We start from the raw sequence: 24,118 nt of genomic DNA on the forward strand, positions 1-24,118 counted from the left end.
CTTTGGTGCACCGTATTTCCTCACTGAGAAGCGTGGTCCCTACGGCCTCACTTCAGGTCGGGCCTCCTCTCACCCCGTGTATGTTCTGCAACTTGGGACCAAGACAAGATTTGCTTTTCATTCCTACCATGGTTTTAAAAATAGGGAGGAAAATTCTACCTTTCTGTGTTTCTGGGGCTATGTTATTATTTTTTAAATGAATTCACCTACTGTAGTTAACTTTGGTTGAGAAATGTTTATTTTTACATAGAACATTAAAAAAATAAGGCTATAGAACACATACATTTGATAATTTCACTAATCCCTTGGGAGTTTTCACGAAGTCCCACCCCCACCCCCAGCTCCCCTTTCTCTCTGGTTTGGTTGGTTTTGAGACTGGGTTTCTCTGTGTAGCCCTGGCTGTCCTGGAACTTGCTCTGTAGACCAGGCTGGCCTTGTGGTGCACAGCATTTAAGTGAAGGAAGAGATTGGCTAAGAGAACACAATAGGTTTTCTAAAAAGAGACCGTGAGACATCTGCGCCTCGTGGTGATTACAGCACTGGAATCTCGCTGCTTCTAGGTCCCAGCCCGTTTCAGAATCTAAAGTTACAGAACTGCCCACAGTTGGTGAGTACAGCTGCCATCTGGTATGTAGGAGACAGTAGCAGGAAGATCAGGATTTTGAGACCAGACTCAGCTACATAGAGTTCAAGGCCAGCCTGGACTATGTGGGACCCTGTTTTGTGCTTTTAAGTCATAGAAGCTCTCCCAAGGAAAAGTACATGCCATTTTGTACGTACCTTTAAGGGTTCACAGTGCCTCTAAATCCAAAACCAAACTGTAGCTCTTCCAGGGTGTAGCCCTCTTCACCTGAAAACTTTTCTTGGTGGGTCAAGTGTTGAGCCATGTCCAGACACAAAGGACCTCTCGTGGGTTGCAGACTCTGAGAAGGGAGATGAGGACATGGCCTCTATCCACTTGTCTATCAGCCTACAGAAACCCATCGTCTCCACCCACCAAGAGCAAAAGCACATCCGCTGACCAGGGTTCTTTCCTGACAAACAGTGCTTGTTGACTTCCCTAGGAGCCTTTCCCCAACTAGGGAGCAAGGACCCTCACCCTCACCATGCTCAAGGTCTGACAGGAACGTGGTCTTAGGCCACGAAGGGCACTCGGGGACTTAGACAGCTTTGCCGATGGGAAAGGCAGCCTCTAATCTTTGCAGTATGAGTTATCATTTGTGGTCTCTCTCATCTGAGATCCTTTCTGCACACGGTTGCTTTTCGTGCCGTCGGGCTCTATCGTTATGGCCACCTGGGATGGGTCCCAAAAAGAGGCAAACTGAAGGAATCAGCAAGTGAACGGGGGTGATGTTAAAAGTTCATATTTGCATATTATCTACGTGCACATTTAAAAGCACCCCAGTTTTTATGTCCATATCGTTTCTTTGTAAGAAGAAAGTTAGGATTTGAGTAATTAAGCCTTCGGAACTCTCTTCTCCCTGCTGGGTCTGCAAGTCTACAGAAACCAGAATTAAGCAAACGTCTGCTGTTGAAGCCTCACTTATCAAAAGCAGTAGATTCTTTACTTTTTATGTTTTTTTTTTTTTAACTCCAGGAGCTTCAATAATTTGATGAAAGTTGTGACCTCGTTGAAAAAAATGCACATAAAAACAAAACAAAACATAACTACTCTCTTAGGGCTGAGCAGATGGCTCAGCCAGAAGTGTTTACCTTGAAGCTTGAGGAGCAGAGTTCTGATCCCCAGAAATGCCGAATGGGTGTGGCGGCAGAAACAGATTCTCGGAAGCAAGCTACCCCAAACAATGAGCTCTCAACTCAAGTGAGAGGCCTTGAAGGCACCCAACACCAACCTCAGGCCCATAAGAACATGCATGTGTACACACACACACACACACACACACACACACAGCATTCCACACAAATGCAAAAAAGAATACACTCTTTGATATTGCATAAAATTTCAAATTCAGCACTCAGGAGACACAGGCAGGTGGAAGGAGACCCAGGCAGGTGGGCCTCTGAGTGTGAGGCCAGCTGATCTACAGAGCAAGTTCTAGGACAGCTGGAGCTACATAGAGAAATCCTGTCTTGAAAAAAAAAAAAAACCTAAAAACCAAAGATTTCAAATTTTGGGTTCTAGTAAACTACCCCTCGCTTGCAATAGCTAAAGGAACACTGAGGTTTTGTTCCGACTCTAGGTGAAGCCTCGAACATCTGTTTAAAGACTCCTGTTTGGAAACATGGAAATGCTTCTCCATTACATAAACATTTTTATCCGAATTATAATTTACAATTCTATGTGTATCGTAAATATATTTGAGGACCCTCAACTTTTCATGATATAAATATCAGTTTAGTCAAATTACTTGAAACAGGAGTAAAATTGATCCAGGATTTATTCATAAAAAGCCTACTGTGTGCCAGATAACACCCCAAAGCTTCCTTGATTTGGGTCACTTAATTTTTTTCCTCTGGTACTTAAGGACATCTGAGAAGCAGCTATGAGTTGAAACTGCTTTTCAGGATGGCTCTCCCAGACACCAGAAGCAACAGTAATGTCCTTTTCCTGATTGACATCTCTAAACAGGGTTCCTTAGTTCATCCAGGGCTCTTAGTGGGTCTGTCACTTGAAAGAGGAACACACTTTTAAAATAATTCTCTCAGTGACTAGCAGGCACTGCTTCAGGTTGGCTTTGATGGAAGGTCAGGAGTGACATACCACCCAATTAAGGTCTTGACCCCAACTTGAAAGCAGAGTTGTTGGCTAATCCGATGTCTGCTAGGCCTACCTCAGCTCTGAAAGGAAGAGGCACTTCCTCAAAAACTGCTCTTAAGTGTCTTTCTCAGATTTAAGACAGAGACAGACAGAATCCAGGTTGGCCTGGACCTTGCTATGCAGACCAGCTTAGCTGAACTTAGGGTGAATCTCCTGCCTCCGTTGTACCTACCATTACAAATGGCCTCTAACTCATTTTCCTCACCACACAACCGGTTACCTTTCCAAGTTGAGCTGGCCCGGAAGGAGAGAGGTCTGGATTTGACTGCTGTTCTAAAAGTTGCCACCATCAGGAAATGTTTAATGTGCTCCGAGAAGGGAACAAAGTGGGCCCCAACTATCTGCATACAATTACCTAGGCTCAGACTGTTAGGTCTCAGATTTAGGACAAATGGCTAGCAAATCAAAGCAGACTCTGGCTCCAGTCTTCCCTCAGTCCTACAGGGAAGTCCTCCCAGCTGGCATGCCCCGCCCCCTACCCGGAACTCTCCAGCCAGAAGCATGGGCTGCCTTCTCCGATTCCTGTATGACGTCAGCCATTTTGGCTACCAGTCCTTTTTTGCTTCTTGGCTGCAGCCTGCCGCTCTTGGTTCCCGCTCTGCCATCTCCCTCCTTCTCCCATACGGCTCGATTCAGCCCGCCAGCCATGTACACTCTAGACTCTTCCAGATGCCCCTGCCTATGCCCCCCCCCCATACCGACAATAAACATCCACCATACCAAGGAGCGCCAAGCCCTCATTTTCTTATTTCACTTACAGACATTGTTCCCCAGGACAAACTTAAGCAGCCACCTGCACCCCGCCCCGTCAGGACCACCCGTTAGTTGTACCCACGGTTATCCAGTCCTTCTTCCTGTCTCCTCAGATTGTCCTACGAGAGGCTTCAGTTGTAGCCCACTCTTGCTCTCTCTTTGAATCTGTCTCCAGAACGCTTTCCTTCAAGAAGCCTCAGGACACGTCCGTCCGTTCGTTCTCCACTTAACCACCCACCTCTGCATTCATGTTTGATCTCTGCTGGTCTCCTGTCAGGACTGGGCGCGTCCGTTAACCTTGAGTAACAGGCCGGAGAGACACTGCTCTGGCCTTATGCAGTATTCACTTAAAGAAAACTATTTAAATCAGGCTGTGGGGGCCCAGACCGATAATCTCAGCACTCAGGAGGCTTGAGACAAGAGGACTGCCATGATCACGAGGCCAGCCTTAGCTGGAATGTGTATTATGTTTTCCAGGGCTCGCAAGACACTATCTCAAGAAAACAAAAAGAGCTGCAGGTAAGAACACTTGTCACCAAGCCGGGGGAACAGAGCTTGATTCCCCAGGTGCTGCATAGAAGAGAGAATGGACTTCTACAAGTTGCCCTCTGACCTCTACCCTTGTGCTCTAATGCACCCATGCACACACATATACACATGAATTAAATAAATAAATGAAAAAAAAGATAGTTATATGGATTTTCAGAGAATTAAAGGAAAACAAAATTAGATGCAACTACTTTTTTTTTTAAAAAGTTAGATTAAAAGCAGTCATTTAGATAACTTTTCCCTAAAATGCTTTGAGTGAGACAATGAACTTCAGTGGGGCAGTGGTGGCTCACGCCTTTGATCCCAGCACTCAGGAGACAGAGGCAGGTGGATCCCTGAGTTTGAGGCCAGCCTGGTCTATAGAACTAGTTTCCAGGGCACTTGGGGCTGCACAGAGAAACCCTGTTTTGGAAAACAAAAGCAAAGACAGTGAGTTTCTTGCATGGATCTCATGGATAGTGATCCAGACTTCCAGGAATTTGCTGTCTGTCTCACGGCTGATTCAAGGGGCCATTTCCACCCTTTTCAGCTCCTTTCCAAATTCTCTCCTCTCCTTATCCAAGTGTGCATTTGCCAGCAGAATTACGACAGGCTTAGACATGTGAGATGTGACAGGAAGCACGGCACAGCTAGGAAGCGAGCATACGTTCCGTTTGGCCTCTAGTTGGCAACAGTTACTGGAACCCCCAAGAAAGCCGCCCATGTTCCTGGCCAGTGTCTTTCCTCTCACCACTGCAAACGTTGGGGCTCCCTGTTGGCATCCATCGCAACACCTTGAGGGTGACCTCAGCTCAAGCTTCCCAGAGTCACACCAATACCAGCTGCACACTGCACATCCCATTCCTCTGTAGCCACACCCACCATGTGCAGTATCAACCCTGGCAACCCTTGAGCTTCTTGGTAAACCCCACGCTGTGTCTACCACATTTTCTAGGTCTAGTATTCCTTCATGGTCCAGGTGAAGACTGGGCAAGCTTACTCCCCATAGGTTCTTGTGTGTACTAGATATACTCCTGCGGTACTGAAAGCCTTCCAGAAAGTTACTTGCAGTCCTTTCTCAGTTCAGAGAGAAGCTGCTGCCACTGTGACCTACTGGGAGCTTTGAGCCTACACAGGAAACATGGCACCTGCACTCCTGGGCCAGCCCAGGCAAGCCCTTGTATCAGCTTGGAACTTAAGCAGAGAATTCCTCACCTCCACCATGGTGATCCACACAAGTCCTTGCAGTTGGGAGAGAGCCATGACAGAAGAGGGAAGCCTGGACGTGGGTGTAGAACAGGTCACTTGGGTCCAGGGAAAACACAAGAGCAGGCATCCTACAAGAAACTGTGAGTCCTGCATACTGCAGTTTGGAGCACGTCAGAAGGCATCATCCAGGTACGACAGGCACAACTCCATGTGAACCTTTTCTAATCACACCATTAAACCAAACCACTAACGGTGTTGCAGATGAGCACAAATAGAAAATTAAAGCCTTAACGTATCTGCCTTGAGATCCCTGCATTGGGCTGGAGAGATGGCTCAGTACTTAAGAACATGCACTGCTCTTGCCCAGGGCCTCAGTTCAGTTCCAGCATCCTCATCAAACAGCTCACAACTGCCTATAACCCCAGCTCCAAGGGATCTGACAGCCTCTCCCTCTGCAGATGGTCTTCTCTCACAGCAGACACATACAGATAAACAAAACTTTCTCTTTTTTTCCATATTTCTTTTTTTTTATTTAATACTTAATAATAATTCTTTGGTTTCCGGGCAAACATCCCCCTCCCCCCTCCCCTTCCTTATGGGTGTTCCCCTCCCAACCCTCCCCCCATTGCCGCCCTCCCCCCACCAGTCTAGTTCACTGGGGGTTCAGTCTTAGCAGGACCCAGGGCTTCCCCTTCCACTGGTGCTCTGACTAGGATATTCATTGCTACCTATGGGGTCAGAGTCCAGGGTCAGTCCATGTATAGTCTTTAGGTAGTGGCTTAGTCCCTGGAAGCTCTGGTTGCTTGGCATTGTTGTACATATGGGGTCTCGAGCCCCTTCAAGCTCTTCCAGTTCTTTCTCTGATTCCTTCAACGGGGGTCCTATTCTCAGTTCAGTGGTTTGCTGCTGGCATTCGCCTCTGTATTTGCTGTATTCTGGCTGTGTCTCTCAGGAGCGATCTACATCCGGCTCCTGTCGGTCTGCACTTCTTTGCTTCATCCATCTTGTCTAATTGGGTGGCTGTATATGTATGGGCCACATGTGGGGCAGGCTCTGAATGGGAGTTCCTTCAGTCTCTGTTTTAATCTTTGCCTCTCTATTCCCTGCCAAGGGTATTCTTGTTCCCCTTTTAGAGAAGGAGTGAAGCATTCACATTTTGATCATCTGTCTTGAGTTTCATTTGTTCTAGGCATCTAGGGTAATTCAAGCATTTGGGCTAATAGCCACTTATCAGTGAGTGCATACCATGTATGTCTTTCTGTGATTGGGTTAGCTCACTCAGCATGATATTTTCCAGTTCCAACCATTTGCCTACGAATTTCATAAAGCCGTTGTTTTTGATAGCTGAGTAATATTCCATTGTGTAGATGTACCACATTTTCTGTATCCATTCCTCTGTGGAAGGGCATCTGGGTTCTTTCCAGCTTCTGGCTATTATAAATAAGGCTGCGATGAACATAGTGGAGCACGTGTCTCTTTTATATGTTGGGGCATCTTTTGGGTATATGCCCAAGAGAGGTATAGCTGGATCCTCAGGCAGTTCAATGTCCAATTTTCTGAGGAACCTCCAGACTGATTTCCAGAATGGTTGTACCAGTCTGCAATCCCACCAACAATGGAGGAGTTAAACAAAACTTTCTAACAAACCTGTGTCTGTCTTGTAGGTCCTGTTGGGTTTTAGCCTGAGATGATGCGGCCCCCTCTTCCACCTGTAGTCCTCATGGCACCATAATTCAGGGCACATGGGTCACGGTGGTGCAGGACCTGACACATTTTGCCTAGCATGACATGTCAGTGTAGGGAATGTCTTCTTATCTTCTTAAGCAGCTGGAAGCGACAAGGTGATCAGGCGTTGCAAAATGCCTCTTTGTTTGCTTATCTGTCTTGTTTTGTTTTTGAGACAGAGTTTCTTTGTAACAGTTCTGGCTGTCCAGAACACGCTCGGCTCCACAGACCAGGCTGGTCTTGAATTCACAAAGATCTGCCTGCCACTGTCTGGAGAGTACTGGGATTAAAGGCATGCACCACCACCACCCATCGTAAAATGAGTATTTCATACAAGCTGACTGGGACTTCCCATCTGTGGGCATTGCAAATTCTTGTCCTTAAATAAGTGACGGAAAATCATAAATAAATGTTTCATTCCAACACCCTGAGTACCTTTTTAAAAAAAAAAATCACGTCCTAGAATCAGATAGCTTTCCCTCCTCTACTCGCTAAGCTTCTTGACTGCATTTCTCTCATCCTGTCTTGTCTAGAGGACAAGACATCCCTGTTTCATTTCAGTGAGTGGGCAGCCTTGCTCTTCAGGTGCGTCCGTCACTGTAATTTTAAAAAGAAGGGAAGGCAGGGCTGGTTAGATGGCTTGGGGTGTTAAGTGCTTGTTGTGCAGCTGAGCTCACATCCTAGCACCCACATAGAAAGGCTGGGGGTAGCAGCACACACTTGATTTCCTGGTACGAGGAAGGGAGGATCCTAGTGGCTCCCTGGCCAGTGTGGCCAAAGTGGTAGGATATGGGTTCAGTAAGAAACCACGTCTGAAAAGAAAAGATGGAGAGTGATTGAGGTGATTGAGGGAGACACACACACACACACACACACACACACACACACACACACTGCCCTATTCACTGTTAACCTCAAACAGAGTCTGTAAGATTCTGAGCTAGCTGTGTACCTAGAACAATGCACAGTATCTTTAACTCATTACCGAAGCCCTGAAAAAACTATCAAAATGCTTCTCAAAAGTTTATTTTGAAAAAGTATATTCAAAAGCTTTTCTGCATCAGAGAAAACCGTGCATCGCAGATCCAGAAAATCTTGGAAAATAACTCAAACGCGCTACGATTAAATTCAAATTTCATTGTTGGTTTATTTTGGGCTCGTTGCGATTTCAGATAGAAAAATCTGTGTAATGGAAGACACTGGCTAGACAATCTGCTTGTAAGACTCTTGGAATGCCTTTTTAACACAATACCAGCTCACAGGCAAAACTTCATTCATTGGGGCTGGGGATTTAGCTCAGTGGTAGAGCGCTTGCCTAGGAAGCGCAAGGCCCTGGGTTCGGTCCCCAGCTCCGAAAAAAAAAAAGAACCAAAAAAAAAAAAAAAAACTTCATTCATGTATACTCAGTACAACTACCAAGGGACACAGCCTGGTGGCTGCATTGAAGGGCCTGGGGGACTTGAGGAAGTCTTTGGACTCAGGGGACTGGTACTTGGCCCTGATGTGGCCATTTCTAGTAGGATCGTGTGGCAGACTTGATCCAGTCTATTTCTGAGGGGCCACCCTCACCTGATTGTCCAGAATTTGTAGCTGGTTCCCAGTTTTTGGAGTCAACATTCTCTCTGCAGGAGTGAGTTTCAGAGGCCCCTTTTTTCCAGCATAAAGCTGCATAACCAACCTTGCAGCTGAAGAGAGGTGGGAGTGAGGAAGGAAGACAGCCTGTGGGCTCAGTGACACCTCCACAGGGCTCAGCCGCACCGGCTTCATGGGAGCTTCTTCAACACCAAGTGCACAGACCAGAGTCAGATGAGGCTTACTTGCTTGGCACTACTTTGAGCAGGAATAGAAGAAGGGCTCAATTTGTCCAGGATTTTAAAATTCTTCAATAATAGTACAGATCCGAAGTATTTAGTCACTGGCTGGGTTTCCCAATCTCTTCACATACAAGTGTGACTGCCAGTTCCCCAGTTCTTAAGAAGACACTGAAAATGAGTCACCAACCTTTGGTGCCCAAGAGTGAGATCGTTTTCCGTGGTGCGACAAGATTATGTTCCCAGACAGGACAGTTGGGTAAGTAGCTTTTAATACTGAGTACAAGTTTACAGCAATGATTAAACAAATGCAGTGCAGAGAAAGACCCTCTCTGGGAGACACTGGCAGTCTTATTTATCCATTGATTCATTCTGTTCTAACAGCACAGCTACTTAGAAAGAAAAAGCCCAGTTGTGCATGTTGAAACGCTCCTGTAATCACAGTGCTCAGGAGGCTGAGACAAGAGGATTGCTGTAAGTTCAAGGCCAACCTGGGTTCTAGACCAGCCAAGGGCTAAATAATTACTACTACTACTACTACTACTACTAATAATAATAATAATAATAATAATAATATAATAATAATAAACCTACCTCAATTACAGAATAGAATAGAACAGAACAGAATAGAATAGGAAGAAGGGACTAGAGAGTTGTTCCAGCAGTTAAAAAAGACTACTTCACTTCCAGAGGACCCAAGTTCAGTTCCCAAAACCCATGCAAAAACTCACAAATGCCTGTAACTCTAGCCCCAAGGATATTCAACACAAGTACATATAATTAAAAATAAATATTTTCTTAAAAAGGAAAGAGTTAGCCTTGCAGTGGTGGCGTATGCCTTTAATCCCAGCACTGGGGAGGCAGAAGCAGGTAAATCTCTGTGTTCAAGGCCACCCTGGCTACATAGTTCCAGGATAGCCAGAAAACCCTGCTTCAAAAAGCAAAAGAAAAATAAACAAGAAAAGAGTAAATTCAGTCTCAGGAGGATCTAGCTCCGTGGAGAAGAGGCTATGTGCTTATCCATAAAGGAAAACTACATGTGCCCCTCTCCCTCCTCTTCCTCTCTCAACTCATTCTGAGCCACTCTCAAATCACTACATAGACAAAGATGACCTTCAACCTCTGTCCGCCCGATGGGACTCCGTCCATGAGCCACAGTGCCTGATTTGTGAGTGCTGGAGATCAAACCCTAGCCTTCTTGCATGCTGGACACTCTACCAAGTGAGTCTACCCCATTTCCTCCCACACCTGCTCCTTACATAGTATCCTGGTGACGCCTCCTGTGTGACTGGACACTAACAGCGCCCTGTCTCTTCTCCTCTGGAGATCCGTCAACTGTGGCCGCCAGCAGATCAGTGCCGTAATGCTCTTTTTGAAAGTAAGAGGTCTTATTTAATAAATTTCCATATGCTTGAGGGGGGAATCTAAGAGTAAACATCAAATTCCAGTCACACACACACACACACACACACACACACACACACACACACACACACACATTTTGGGTTAAATGTACTGAATCGTTTTTGCTAGGAAGCTTTTTTCCCCCAACCAAATTTGTTACTTGTACACTATTGTGAGCCATTTGTTTTAATTTCATGGCTTTCTAAAGTTTACAGTTTTACAAAATTTGATATTGGTGAAATTCATTAGAACGTCCACCGTCTGGTGAATTTGGCATCATCTGTCTTGCGTATGCCCCCCGCCCCGGCAGCTTTCGATGGCCTTGACACATCTCAGACATGCCCCCGACTTATCAAACACACATATGAACACTCGTGCATTGAGACCCGGCTGGCTCATAAACTATGGCTGTCTCTGACGTGGATTCCATTTTGCACAAACGGGTCCTGGTGTCTCTACAGAAAAGCACGCACATACTGGGGTGCTCTGGAGCACTGATTTAAAAAGGGGTTCCTTCCAGTCCAGCAACTCTCCCTTTGCTCCTCTCCACTCACCACCCTTAAGTTTGCAATAAACCTGACAAAAACTTCCAGAAGGAAAATAAGAACGTTCGCTCGCATTTGAAGGAAATGTTGGCAGACAGCCACAGCCCGAAAGTACACTAGCTAATTTTGCTCTTGTTTTTCTGCCAGTAACTCCTTGGCCTCTGCACACCCCACACAGGCCAGCCGGCCCAGAGACAATTCCGATCCTGTTGAAAACTCTTGGCACGTGAGTCGATGAATCATGGCGACTTGAACTTCCTCTATTCCGGATGGACCGAGTGTTTCTCCTCACAGACTTGGTCAGCCCCAGTGATGGGACAATGAAGACATCTTAAGGGAGGTAAAACTGCTCAGCTTGCTTGTCACACAGGAGGGTGGGGCCAGCCAAAGGAGGTCCACTTCAGCTGCTGTCCCTCATTTCCAGATAGAGGTGACCCTTCATTTTACTACAGAGAGGGAGGAAGGAGGGAGGGAGGGAGAAGAGGGAAAGAAGGAATAAGAGAAGGGAGGTTTGGGGCCTGTGGTACAAGACTGAGGAGGCTGAGGTAGAAGAGCCTTCAAGTTTGATAATAGCCTGGCTACAGAATGAGACCCGGTGCAGAAGAAACGAAGAAAGGGATGGGTGGGGGTGCTGGAGAGATGGCTCAGCGGTTAAGAGCACTGACTGCTTTTCCAGAGGTCCTGAGTTCAAATCCCAGAAACCACATGGTGGCTCACAACCATCTGTAATGGGATCTGATGCCCTCTTTTGGTGTGTCTGAAGTCAGCAACAGTGTGCCCACATATATAAAATAAATAAATTTTTAAAAAGAAGAACAAGAAAATGCAAGAAAGGAAGAAGAGAGGGAGGGGAGCAAGAAGGCAATGCCTTGACTACTGTGTACTTGGTGTTGACTTTCAAATACACCCTCTAGACCGTACTTCCGAATATTACTCCTGCCTCAGATTTCTTCCCGACTCACTCTGCAGACCCAAAGATCTACACCCCATCTCAAGGTGCTGGCTGCTCCATGGGATTATTTATTTTCTGAATTTGTGGTGCTCGGGACAGAACCTAGGGCCTCCTGGATGCTAAGCCAGGTCTCTAGCACTGTACAGTACACCCACAGCACACAGCCCAACACCCAGGCAGAGGTTAAGCTAAATCCTGAGGAGGGCTAGAGTCTGACCCATTCCATCCACAATCTGCAAGGCAGATCAGAATGTGATGGGTGCAGGGGGAATCATTTAAATTTCTTAAACGAGGAACAAAGGCTTTAACCACCCCTGCACCAAGGTGATCAGGAAATAGAGTTGAGGGACCTTCCCCAAGAATGTTTTTATGAGGTCGGGAAAGAAGTTGGGATGGGTTGAATACCAGCATGTCACCCCAGAGAGATGACAGACAGTCCTGCAGGGGAGCCAGCACAGGCTGTAAGTCTATCCCACAGGAAGGCTGCTGGCCTCTCTAGCCAGAAGGCCTAGGTGACCCAAAGAGGCCAGAACCACCATCCCAGAAAGATTCAAAGCCTTATGAACTTTCTGGGAACCGGAAGGCAGGGGTCTCGTTCCGCTCAAAGAGCAGTGCCAGGGCACCCAGACCTGGAATGTGTCTAGAGATAAATGATTGGAGCTTGTGCTGGATAGTTTTATGTCAGTTTAATACAAGCTAAAGTCATCTGAGAGGGGGAACCTCAATTTAAAGAAAAACGTCTTTATAAGATCTCATTGTAGGCATTTTAAAAAAAGATTTATTATATTAAGTACACTGTAGCTGTCTTCAGACACACCAGAAGAGGGCATCAGATCCCATTACAGATGGTTGTGAGCCACCATGTTGTTGCTGGGATTTGAACTCAGGACCTCTGGAAGAGCAGTCGGTGCTCTTAACCGCTGAGCCATCTCTCCAGCCCACCAGCAATTTTCTTTATTAATGATTGTCTTAGTTAGGGTTTCCATTGCTGTGAAGAGACATCATGGCCAAGGCAACTCTTAGAAAGGACAACATGTAATTGGGGCTGGCGAACAGGTTCAGAGGTTTATCCCATTATCATGATGGCCGGAAGGTGGGAAGCATGGCAGTGCGCAGGCAGACATGGTGCTGGAGAAGGGGCTGAGAGTTCTGCATCTTGATCCGAAGGCAGCCAGAGGGAGACTGCCTTCTGTAGGTAGCCGGGAGGTGGAACACTTCTGCCCTGCAGAGAGCCTGAACACTAAGACCTCAAAGCCTACCCCAGAGTGATGAACTTCCTCCAACAAGGCCACACCTCCGAATAGTGCCACTCCCTGGTCCAAGCATATTCAAGCCCCCACAGTGATTGTGGGTGGTACAGTGCCTGGGATGCTGGTCCTGGGTTCTATATGAAAGCAAGTTGAGCAAACCACGGGGAGCAAGCCAGTAAGCAGCACCCCTTCATGGCCTCTGCATCAGTTCCTGCCTCCAGGTTCCTGCGTTGTCTTCCTTCCGAGTTCCTGTCCTGTCTTCCTTTTGATAATGAATGGTGATGTGAAAGTGTCAGCTAAGTAAACCCTTTCCTCCCTGGCTTGTTTTGGTCCTGGTGTTTCAGTGCAACAATGGAAACCCTAACTAGGACAGCCCACCTGGTGCAAAGGGACTTAGTGACCTGACGTCTCATCAGGAGACTTCGAAATGCCAACCCAAGAGTCAGCTCTCTGGAGGCAGGCTCCTCACTACAGCAACAGTTCTGAAATGTTCCAGAGTCTGTTATAAACTGTGTTCTGAGACATCGGTCCTGTGGACTCTACCATGCACACTGGATGGATGGACGGATGGAGGAAGAGAGGGAGGGGGAGGGTTGAAGGAAGGAGGGAGTCGTGCCCTCAAGAAGTCAAGGTGGAGCATGGAACATGGTCCCCTGAGGAGGGAGGGCAGCCATCTCACTGCTGTCTCCAGTGCAGACAACATGGGGAGCAGGTGACCTCACGGTCCTTGTCTTTGTCGAATGTGGCTATACCTCTCTCAGACACGGGTGTGGGGAGACCAGAGTCACCAAAGAGAGTTTGTGTGTCACCGCCAGAACCCACATTGAGCTCAAGACAAAAGCTGAGCCAGGCACAGTGATGAACGCCTATAATGCCAGCACGCGGGGAGCAACAACAGGAGGAGCTCACATTTGAGCTGCATGGTGCTTTTAAGATTAGCCTAATGTTAGGCGATGGTGCCACAGCCTTTAATCCCAGCACTCTGGAAGCAGAGGCAGGAGGACCTCTGTGAGTTTGAAGCCATCCTGATCTACAGAGTGAATTCCGGGACAGCTAGGACTACACAGAGAAGCCCTATTTGGGGTTGGCGTCGGGGAGGGGGAAGATTCACCCATCTGCAGAACAAAACAGTCCAGAAAAGCAAAAGGAACAAAAAGCCCTTAAGTCTGCCACAAAGTGTCCCTTACAGAAAGGCCAATCAGGGCTCTGACAACATACATGGGAGACAAGGCCAGTGTACAGTCAGACCAAGTGTTCTTCTCTGCCTGTGCCCCCGAGGAGGGAACAGAGCCCGGGCCCTCTGCTTCCTCCACACGAGAATCCCACATCCCCTGTCTCAGGAAGAGCTCCTGCAGGACCGCCTCTGGAAGCACATATTCCCAACTGCTGTGGTTTCTTGGAAGTAAGCCAGGAGTAAGCCTGTGGCTTAAATTCCTCACCACTCAGGGTACGTGGCTGGCTCACGTACTAAAGCTTAATGCTCAGCAAAAGTGTTCTGTGGCTTTTTCAGTGAGGTCTGGGCAGAGCTACATGCTTTTGTCCCTCTGCTCCAGCATTAGTAAAAGCTGAAGCCTTAGGTCATAAAATGCCTCTTTCAAAAAATAGTATGTTACTTTATTTGTACATTTGTGAACGCATGTTCTTGTACATGTGCAGAGGTGTGTGTATGCGTGTGCGTGCACGTGTGAGTGTGTGTGTGTGTATGTGTGTGTGTGCGCGCGCGCACGCATGCCGAAACACAAGAGTAGAGCTCAGAGGACAGCTTGTAGTTATCTGTTCTCCCAGGGTTGTGAATCCCAGAGACTGAACTTAGGACATGAGGCATGGGTGGTAAGTGCCTTTGCCCTCTAAGCCATCCCCCAAACCCAAAATGACTCTTTTTAAACTGAACAGTGCAAGTTAGGTGTGGTGGTGTGTGCCTGTAATCCCAGCATTGGGAGGTAGAAGCAGAAAGATGAGGAGTTCAAGACCAGCCTCAGCTACATGGTGAGTGGTAGGGCAGCCTGGGAAATGTATGGTCCTACCTCAAAAAACAAACAAACAAACAAACAAACAAACATGGGGTGGGGATACAGCTCGGTTGGTAGAGAATTTACTTAATGTGGACTGAGCCCTGGGTTCAAGCCCCAGCTCTCCCTTTAAAAGGACAGAGAACTAGGGAGAGACTTAACGGAGAAGAGCTTGTTGCGCAAGTACAAAGACCCGGACTCAAATCCCGGGTAACCTGAGCCTGTGAATCCAGGGCTTGTGCTGAGATGAAGGTCAGTGAAGACCCTGTCTAAAACAGGGTACAAGGGGAGGAGCAACTCCCAAGGTTGTCCTCAGACCTCTGTATACAAGCTCAAGAACACGTGTGTACACACACACACACACACACACACACACACACACACACACACACACTTCCAGTACCTCAGTATTCGATGGTGTTAGGAAATAAAGCCTTTAAGGGGTAATCAAGGTTAAGGGGCTGGGGATTTAGCTCAGTGGTAGAGCGCTTGCCTAGCAAGAGCAAGGTCCTGGGTTCGGTCCCCAGCTCCGAAAAAAAAAAAAAAAAAGAAAAAGAAAAAGAAAAAAAAGAAAAAAGGGGTAATCAAGGTTAAATGAGACCATTAGAGTAGGGGAGGCCCTAGTCCAATCCAAATGGTGTCCTTCTAAGAAAAGATCGGACACATATTTAGAAAGAGGGACACCTTTGAGGTTAGGGAGGAGGTGCTTCCTAGTGAGGGACTAAAACCACAGCAAGATCCACCCTGCCATGGACTCCAGGCCTAGGATTGTAACAGAATCAGCTGGTGCTATTGAAGCCACACAATCTGTGCTAATTTACCTTAGCAGCCCAGGACTTTACCCCTCAGGTCTTCCTCTCAAAAGTCAGTAACGTGGGCCAACCGTAGAATGCTTACCTTTCATGTACAAGGTACTACATTCCACCCCTAGCAACACAAAAGGTGTGTAGGGGGAAGGGGTGCTGAAAAATTAAGCTAGACCTAGTGGTCTACAAGTAATACCAGCACTTGGGAGCAGCTTGGAGATCAGGATTTCAAGGTCACCCTTGGCATATCCCAATCCAGGCCACTTAAGACAGGGCTGTTTAAGATGCTGTCTCAAAAAGAAACACTTGAACAAATTATCTGTAATGTCCCCTGTGTGATTCTGTGAGACCCACTGGTCTTATTTATAAACCTTCCTTTCCCTGAAGTTAGAGGGTGGATCTCCTACGGCGATGATGGGTCATTTCCTATTATTTGTTGGGTTTTCTTATTTCCAGAGCATAACTCAGAAGTTGGCAAATAAATGTTACCAGAATAACTTTTTGAAATAAAATGGGAAACGAGAGAAAGGAATCATTGGTAACACAGGGAAGGTTATTTTCATAAACCAAACTCTAGTTTCTCAAGAGGAAATCATTCAAACAGAATCCAGCTCTTGAGAGAACTTCTTACTTCAAAGAATGTGTGTCTATGCTTTTCGTGTGTGTCCAAGGGTGTGTGTATGGGTGGTTGGGTGGGGGTTCTGTAGTAATTTGTAATGTACTCTTTGTTTTAAATTTGTAAAAAAAAAAAAAAAAAAGATCAGTCCCTCAGGATGGTGGAGATGGCTCAGTGGGATGACTTGTAGTTTAGCTCCAGAGCCCACCGGAAGGCACAGAGGGTCTGTAATCCCGGAACCAGGAGATGGCAGCAGGAGAGTCCCTGGGACTTGCTGCTAGCTGGGCTAGCTTACCGGAGAGCTCTAGGTTCAAGTGAGAAACCCTGCCTCAATATCTAAGGTGTAGCTCAGGGAAGACACCTCATATCAACCTCTGGTCTCCCAGAGCATACGCGTCGTGCATATGCACACACGAGTGAGCATGAGTACACATGCACACCACAAACCCAGAAATGTAAAGCATAGTATCTGAACGTAATTCTCAATAAAATGTGTCTCTTCTTGATTCTGGATGCTGCCATGATTTTTTGTTTGTTTGTTTGTTGTTGTTGTTTTTTTTCAGATCCTGGATGTGAGATCCCTCTCCTGTCACACTGTAAGAAATACATTCCTTTCTATCTGTTTTGATGGATCTCTTGTATTTAGAAACAATGTGATTTTCCTTTTTTTTTTTTTTCTCTTCCTTTTCTTTTGCTTTTGTTTTGCGGAGACAGGATCCCTTGTCAGGGATGTAATTTTCTTGCCAATCAACAGTCTCCTGAAGCACAGCGTGAAGCAGTAAATCCTTGAAGTCTCTTCCAGGTTGGTCTAACAGCGATGCTCAGCTGGCCTGGGAGAAGAGGTAACCTGGACCAGTTGTGCCACCTGGCTGGAGCCCACCCGCCATCCTATGAAAGGTGCGACTGATCCCCACCATCAGAGAGGCGATGCTCTGCACCAGAGCGCTCCCTCGCGACCTCAAGCTCCAGGATCCTATTCTCTGGGCCCTCTCCCTAAACCCACGCTCCCTGTCGACCCAGCTCCGAGACCCGGGTGCCATTATCTTTTCCCCCAGGATCTCACACCGCTGCCCTGTGGCCCACGCTGGAGCGGGCTCGGTGCTCTCGGGCGCCCCCTAGCGCTAGCCAAGTAGGCCTCCTGCTGCTCTGGGACGGACGGCCCCACGCCCAGGCGCAGTCGGCGGTAGCAAGCTTGGGGTGGGGCAGCCTTGGGTCCCACTGCCAGCGCTGGCAGCCATCGAGACTGCTCCTGCCGTGGGATCCTGGCGTCTCTCTTTGGGGTCTCAGAGACGTGAAGTGTGCAGTGAAGGGTACTGGTGGGACGGGGTGAGGCCCAGGTTCGTTTTCGGTTCCTTCCACATCCGCTTGTTCCTGCAACGGGAGGCGCCCTGCCGCTGCGCAGGGCCAGCTTCGGAAACCATCCCTGGAAGAGGTCCAGACGCCTGCAGTTTGTTAACCTTGGCAGATCGCTAGGACCTCCGGGAACTTTTAAGAAGACAAGTATCTGGACCCCACCCCAGGCTGACTGACTTGGGAGTAGTATTGCCCTGGGCCCTCGGTGTGAAGAGCACCTATTAACTGTGAGCTGCAGTTCTCTTTTGCACTAAGCCCGCTTAACGGCTTGTGTGTACCCCGCTGTCCTTCCAAAGACTTGGCTCTGCAGAAGCACATGTTATGGGTCTAGCCTGGGAGTTTCACCTCACCCAGGAGGAGCGGGGTCTCTTTGTTTTGCACTAGACTCCTGCAAAGTAATGCCCACTGTCCCCAGCCAGGTTAAGGCCGACTCCAGACTAGGATCTGGATCCTTGAACTTCCTGTCCAGATGGGGTTGCCACGTCTAGCAAATAAAGGTGCAGAGTGTTCGGTTCAATAGGACTCTCAGATCAACCATGAATAATCTTTTAATTTATCTGAAATGTTGTGCAGGGAAGCCTGTAAACGCGGTGCCCAGGAAGTGTGGGAAGAGAGGAGTTATGTGAGGCCAGTTAAAGCAACTGGAGACCCCCTATCTCCAAAAGAAAAGGGAAATTCAAAAATGTGGGCTGTCTGTAACAGATCTGGAATCAAGACGTAACAAGGTATCCTGTATTTTGCCAGAGGACCCTCCCACCCCTGCCACGGGGGATCCTAGCTGCCTATCTAAGGCAAATATGTGTTCAGGCTAAATACCGGGAGCCCCCAGCTAGCCTGTCCTTGCCACACAGTTTGAGACTCTTTCCCACCCAGCTCCAGTCCTTGCTACACGCTCTCTCTTAAAGCTACAGGGTCTTCTTGGAAACTTCCTGGTAGGTACAGAGCCAGGCAAGGCTGCAATGTCTACAGCAGTGCCAAATACCTAGGAAGTGGAATGGCCGTTGGCAACAGTAAAACCCAAATTTAGGGTTTTCCCCAAAGCTGGTCCCCTAGACCGCCAAGCCAGTCTCGCCGGTGAGCTCCAGGTTCAGTGAGAGATCCACTCTCAAAAACAAAAACAAACAAACAAAAACCCTCAAGATGATAGTCTGGAGTGATGGCTCAGTGGTTAAGAGCAATGTCTGCCCTTCCAGAGGACCTGGGTTCCAGGAGGTCTCATGTCCTGCTTCTAATATCTGAGGCTACTGGGGGCAAATGGTTCATGCAGGCAAAGCATCCACACACATAGAATTAAAATAAACTTTCTTAAAAGGCGAAACATGAAGGACCAAGGCACGGGACATTAACCTCTGACCTCTGTTAGAATATGGCAGCTCGCACTTGCACACTCTCACAGGTACACCCTGTGTGGGGTTTTACAATCCCACAAATCCCTGCAGCTCAGGACCTGGCAAAAAGTGACAATGGAAGCCAGGACAAAGCCAGTGAATGTCACCTGGGGTGAGCAGTTTCTGTTCTCTTCTACTTTCTTTCTGTGGGGATCGTGATGGTGGTATTCTTTAAGCTTATTATTAGTTTCATCCTTTTCAACATATATTTATATATACATATATATATACACACACACATATATATTATTTTATGTGTCTCAGTGTTTTGCCCAGATATATGTTTGTGCACTATGTGAGTGCCTGGTGGCCACAGTGAGCAGAAGAGGGTGTCGGATCCCCCGGAACTGAAGTTACAAATGGCCGCAAGCTGCTGGGTGGGTGCTGGAAAACAAACCCAGGTCCTTTGTAAGAGCAGCCAGTGCTCTTAAGCGATGAGTCGCATCCCCACCTTTTTCTTGATACAAGGTCATTATATATCTCACACTGCCCTCAGCTTCTCAGTTACCCTCCTGCTCCCAGCTCAGGAATGACCTACCATGACATTTTTTTTTTTTTTTTTTTTTTTGGAGCTGGGGACCGAACCCAGGGCCTTGCGCTTGCTAGGCAAGCGCTCTACCACTGAGCTAAGTCCCCAACCCCCTACCATGCCATTTTTTAAAAAAGATTTATTTATTTATTATATATAAGTACACTGTGGCTGTCTTCAGACACACCAGAGGAGGGCATTACAGATGGTTGTGAGCCACCATGTGGTTGCTGGGAATTGAACTCAGGGCCTCTGGAAGAGCAGTCAGTGCTCTTAACCGCTGAGCCATCCCTCCCTGACATTTTTTTTTCCATCTTTATTAACTTGGGTATTTCTTATTTACATTTCGATTGTTATTCCTTTTCCCGGTTTCGGAGCCAACATCCACCTAACCCTCCCCCTCCCCTTCTATATGGGCTTCCCCTCCCCATCCTCCCCCCATTACCGCCCTCCCCCCAACAATCACGTTCACTGGGGGTTCAGTCTTGGCAGAACCCAGGGCTTCCCCTTCCACTGGTGCCCTTACTAAGATATTCATTGCTACCTATGAGGTCAGAGTCCAGGGTCAGTCCATGTATAGTCTTTAGGTAGTGGCTTAGTCCCTGGACGCTCTGGTTGGTTGTTCATATGGGGTCTCGAGCCCTTTCAAGCTCTTCTAGTCCTTTCTCTGATTCCTTCAACGGGGGTCCCATTCTCAGCTCAGTGGTTTGCTGCTGGCATTCGCCTATGTATTTGCTGCATTCTGGCTGTGTCTCTCAGGAGAGATCTACATCCGGCTCCTGTCGGTCTGCACTTCTTTGCTTCATCCATCTTGTCTAATTGGGTGGCTGTATATGTATGGGCCACATGTGGGGCAGGCTCTGAATGGGTGTTCCTTCAGCCTCTGTTCTAAACTTTGCCTCCCTATTCCCTCCCAAGGGTATTCTTGTTCCCCTTTTAAAGAAGGAGTGAAGCATAGTGAAGCATTCTCATTTTGGTCATCCTTCTTGATTTTTAATGTGTTCTGTGCATCTAGGGTAGTTCAAGCATTTGGGCTAATAGTCACTTATCAATGAGTGCATACCATGTGCGTTTTTCTGTGATTGGATTACCTCACTCAGGATGATATTTTCCAGTTCCAACCATTTGCCTATGAATTTCATAAAGTCATTGTTTTTGATAGCTGAGTAGTGATCCATTGTGTAGATGTACCACATTTTCTGTATCCATTCCTCTGTTGAAGGGCATCTGGGTTCTTTCCAGCTTCTGGCTATTATAAATAAGGCTGCTATGAACATAGTGGAGCATGTGTCTTTGCTGTATGTTGGAGCATCTTTTGGGTATATGCCCAAGAAAGGTATGGCTGGGTCCTCAGGTAGTTCAATGTCCAATTTTCTGAGGAACCTCCAGACTGATTTCCAGAATGGTTGTACCAGTCTGCAATCCCACCAACAATGGAGGAGTGTTCCTCTTTCTCCACATCCTCGCCAGCATTTGCTGTCACCTGAGTTTTTGATCTTAGCCATTCTCATTGGTATGAGGTGAAATCTTAGGGTTGTTTTGATTTGCATTTCCCTTATGACTAAAGATGTTGAACATTTCTTTAGGTGTTTCTCAGCCATTCAGCATTCCTCAGCTGTGAATTCTTTGTTTAGCTCCATTTTTTAATAGGGTTATTTGTCTCCCTGCAGTCTAACTTCTTGAGTTTTTGTATATTTTGGATATCAGCCCTCTATCTGTTGTAGGATTGGTAAAGATCTTTTCCCAATCTGTTGGTTGCCGTTTTCTCCTAACCACAGTGTCCTTTGCCTTACAGAAGCTTTGCAGTTTTATGAGATCCCATTTGTCGATTCTTGATCTTAGAGCGTAAGCCATTGGTGTTTTGTTTAGGAAATTTTTTCCAGTGCCCATGTGTTCCAGATGCTTCCCTAGTTTTTCTTCTATTAGTTTGAGTGTGTCTGGTTTGATGTGGAGGTCCTTGATACACTTGGACTTAAGCTTTGTACAGGGTGATAAGCATGGATCGATCTGCAAACTTCTACATGTTGCCCTCCAGTTGAACCAGCACCATTTGCTGAAAATGCTATCTTTTTTCCATTGGATGGTTTTGGCTCCTTTGTCAAAAATCAAGTACCCATGGGTGTGTGGGTTCAGTTCTGGGTCTTCAATTCTGTTCCATTGGTCTATCTGTCTGTCTCTGTACCAATACCATGCAGTTTTTATCACTATTGCTCTGTAATACTGCTTGAGTTCAGGGATAGTGATTCCCCCTGACGTCCTTTTATTGTTGAGGATAGTTTTAGCTATCCTGGGTTTTTTGTTATTCCAGATGAATTTGCAAATTGTTCTGTCTAACTCTGGATTGGTATTGGTATTTTGATGGGGATTGCATTGAATCTGTAGGTCGCTTTTGGTAAAATGGCCATTTTTACTATATTAATCCTGCCAATCTTTGAGCATGGGAGATCTTTCCATCTTCTGAGGTCTTCTTCAGTTTCTTTCTTCAGTGTCTTGAAGTTCTTATTGTACAGATCTTTTTACTTGCTTGGTTAAAGTCACACCGAGGTACTTTATATTGTTTGGGTCTATTATGAAGGGTGTCGTTTCCCTAATTTCTTTCTCGGCTTGTTTCTCTTTTGTGTAGAGGAAGGCTACTGATTTATTTGAGTTAATTTTATACCCAGCCACTTTGCTGAAGTTGTTTATCAGCTTTAGTAGTTCTCTGGTGGAACTTTTGGGATCACTTAAATAAACTATCATATCATCTGTAAATAGTGATATTTTGACTTCTTCTTTTCCGATCTATATCCCAGTCTGCGACCCTGACATTTTTTTTTTTTTTTGGTTCTTTTTTTCGGAGCTGGGGACCGAACCCAGGGCCTTGCGCTTCCTAGGTAAGCGCTCTACCACTGAGCTAAATCCCCAGCCCCGACCCTGACATTTTTAATTCAGGTTTTTGTTTGGTTTTGTTTAGTTTGTTTGTTGAAATTTTGTTTTGTTTTTTTGAGACAGGGTCTCTCTGTATAGCCTTCACTGCCCTGGAACTCACTCTGTACACAAGGCTGGCCTCAAACTCACAGAGACCCTCCTGCCTCTGCTTTCTGAGTGCTTGGATTAAAGGGGTGCACCACCACAGCCAGGGTTGACTGACTGGATTATAAGAATGTGTGTAGCCCATGGGGTTGGAGATTTGGCTCAGTGGTAGAGCACTTGCCTAGGAAGCGCAAGGTCCTGGGTTCAGTCCCCAGCCCCGGAAAAAAAAAAAAAAAAGAAAGAAAAAAAAAAGAAAAAAAAGAATGTGTAGCCCAGGTTAGTCTCACGCTCGCTACACAGCCAAAGACATGACCCCTCTTTCTGCCTCTACTGCCTGGAGTGCTCAGATTGCCAGTGAAGGTTACCATGCCCAGACAGAGACAGATTAAAGTGCCCGAGATCCACATAAAGTACACCAGCTACACTGAGTTGTCATTGTCAAGGGTACTGCCAGCCTAGGCAGGAAAGCCATTATCCAAGGCCATATGGGTGATTCAAACTGACTCAAACCCTGGAAAGGAAGGCAGTGACATCATCACAGGGAGCAGGGAGCAGTGCCTGGCCAGCTCCAGGGAGTGGGGACCACAGAGAGCCCAAGGGTTGTGGGCAGAGAAATCTGTCATATTCTGAGACTGCAAACCCAACATGTGCCACATTGTCCCTTCACGGCAAAACACAAGTTAACATCCGGACAATGACTTGCTTGGTAAGTTGTTGTCATGCAAGCCTGAGTGCCTCAATTTGATCAATAAAGCAACCACAATTAAAATAATAAACCAGTGGTATTACCTATAATCCCAGAACTAGAGAGGCAGAGAAAGGAGGGGTCCCAGGGCTCACTGCCTAATTGTCTGCCTAATAACAGGCAAGTTCTGTTTCAGTGAGAAACCCTGTCTCAAAAGATGACGTAAGACTAATAAAGACACCTGCTACTGACCTCTGGCCTCCATGTGAACTCACATACATGTACATCTGCACATGCGTGTACACAGAAACACGTGATACACTTTAAAAAAAAACCCAAAAGGTTAAGATTAAGAGTTTGTTACCTAGGAAGCGCAAGGCCCTGGGTTCGGTCCCCAGCTCCGAAAAAAAGAACCAAAAAAAAAAAAAAAAAAAAAAAAAGAGTTTGAAGCTGGGAACAGCAGAGGTTTGAACTGGCAGTTGGCCTTGTTCAACCTGTGGTGTGCTTAAGTCTGCCCAGGTCCAGCACAGTATCCAGGAGCCTCTGCATTAAAGAATGCCCAAGTTGACTTCTGGGACTCTGGAAACAACGGTGAGGACTTCCAAACCTGACTCATAGATTCTGGGTCTAACCCCAAATTCCTAAACTCTTCTCCAACCAAGCCCTGGTGGTCCCATCTGCTGTTTTTGTTTTGTTTTGTTCTTTAGGAATACTCTAGCTGCATTTAATAACTAACCCCTCTGTGCCTTGCTTTCTTATCTGCA

General features: G+C 46.7%; 1 long non-coding RNA gene across 2 annotated transcripts; it reads right to left on the reverse strand.

Moving 5' to 3' along the window:
• LOC102551062 (uncharacterized) lies at positions 1–3,244 on the reverse strand. 2 transcript variants are annotated; one of them, XR_015631448.1, is made up of 3 exons: positions 3,000–3,244; positions 781–923; positions 1–91 (listed from the first exon to the last, which is right to left on the reverse strand). It is a non-coding gene; the product is annotated as an uncharacterized LOC102551062 (long non-coding RNA). The 2 variants fall into 2 exon arrangements; XR_015631449.1 differs by lacking the exon at positions 3,000–3,244 and adding an exon at positions 1,106–1,294.
• Between the last annotated feature and the right edge of the window lie 20,874 nt (positions 3,245–24,118).

Source organism: Rattus norvegicus, chromosome 10 (assembly GCF_021556685.1).
Source record: "Rattus norvegicus strain SHRSP/BbbUtx chromosome 10, alternate assembly SHRSP_T2T, whole genome shotgun sequence".
Taxonomy (NCBI): Eukaryota; Metazoa; Chordata; class Mammalia; order Rodentia; family Muridae; genus Rattus; species Rattus norvegicus.